The following is a 1,514-nucleotide window of genomic DNA, read 5'->3' as shown; positions in this document are numbered from 1 at the left end:
CTGATTTCGCCTGATTCGGCACGTTATTATATTGGTCGCTATGTTTGGTTTCAGACGTCGGATTGTCGGACACCGTGCCGACGTAACCGCTCACGGGGAATCTCCGTTCCGGCGCACGTGGCTTATTGGCGGCCGCGGTTTGCAACCGCAGCCATCTGAGCGTGAAGCTCTCCTCTCCTCTCCCGCATGCGGTCTGACGCAGCCTGATCGGTATGTACAGCGCATGTCAACCTGTCTCTCTGCTCTCACCCTTAACATTTAGTTTGTCTTTTATATTAATTTAGTTTATTTCTTTTTATTTATGGCAGACACTGACAGGTGGGCCATGTGACGCTGCTGATTGGGAACCACTGCTGCTTTGCTTGGGTCTGCTTTGCTTGGGTCTGCTTTGCTTTGCTCCTGTCTTGCTGTGCTTTGCTGCTGCTTTGCACTGATTTGTGTACACCGCCATTTGCCGTGTCTTGCCTCTGGGCTGTGGCTTTCCTGCCTTGCTTCTGCCGGTGTCAACTATGCTGGCGTTGATAGGAGGCTCCTGCAGCTAAAACAAACGAACTGTATATGCTGACGTTCGCAGCCCATTTTCCCTGGGCCCATATTTTATGTGTGTGAGCTGCGGGGTTAACTCCCTTATTTTCTCATTTTTGTTCATTGGCTTCCCATTTGCTCCTTTTGTCACCACTGGAGGTGCACTCAATTGATTAGTTTCAATTATTTTTGTTTTGGTTATCTGATGTCATGTTAACTTTATTTTGATCAAGTGCCGTTTATATTCTGTTTGAATAATTCTGATTATTTTGTGTACATTGTTCTTGTTAAATTGTTTTGAAATATTTATGGCAGCTAAATTATTTTGTTAATTTGGTTAAGTTGTGAACTTGGTCACTGCCCCTTTGTTAAAAGCTTTGTATTTATTTTTGTTTATTGGTGATTTGATTATTTGAGTTCACCCCCATAATCGTTTCCCCTCTCCTTTCAGGTGCTGGAAGCTTACGGTGGTGGTCTTGGTGCCCTGGTGGTGGTGTCCCCTTTTGTGTGCTGTGCAACCCCCGGTTTTCATTTGGTTTCCCCGTTGTGTGTTTGCGTGCGTGAGTGACACGAGTGACTGGGGTGCTACTTTTCCTGGGATCCCTCTTGCCTCCTCATTGCCCCATTCCCCTCCACTGGTAAGCTCCAGCCCTGTTAGTGTCCTCCCTTCCCTTCACATCTCTGTAAGCATGGTATTTTTATTAGGTATTTTTAATAACTTTTGTAATAAAGCATATTGTATTTTAACCAGAACCACGTCTCCTGCCTCAAGTAAAACTAACCTGTGTGCCTTGTATTGGTACTATACCTCAAGTAAAACTAACCTGTGTGCCTTGTATTGGTACTATAACTATTTCCTGGGCGAAATTCCCAGGGTGGCGTTGTCTGGCTTCCATTGGGTTGTTTATAAATCTAACCATTGTACCAACCCCACTTGTACGTGTGTGCTGCCACACATGGATGGGATACTATTACATGTCATGAGTACA

At 45.1% G+C, this 1,514-nt stretch overlaps 1 long non-coding RNA gene across 1 annotated transcript; it reads left to right on the top strand.

Annotated features, from left to right (window-relative positions):
- The first annotated feature begins 6 nt into the window (after positions 1-6).
- Positions 7-1,272, top strand: LOC126386931 (uncharacterized). Its single transcript, XR_007569568.1, has 2 exons — positions 7-210; positions 309-1,272. It is a non-coding gene; the product is annotated as an uncharacterized LOC126386931 (long non-coding RNA).
- Positions 1,273-1,514: the final 242 nt, after the last annotated feature.

Source organism: Epinephelus moara, unplaced genomic scaffold (assembly GCF_006386435.1).
Source record: "Epinephelus moara isolate mb unplaced genomic scaffold, YSFRI_EMoa_1.0 scaffold1067, whole genome shotgun sequence".
In the NCBI taxonomy this organism is placed as follows: domain Eukaryota; kingdom Metazoa; phylum Chordata; class Actinopteri; order Perciformes; family Serranidae; genus Epinephelus; species Epinephelus moara.
Note: the sequence above shows the minus strand (reverse complement) of the source record. Positions and strands in the feature narration are given on the sequence as shown.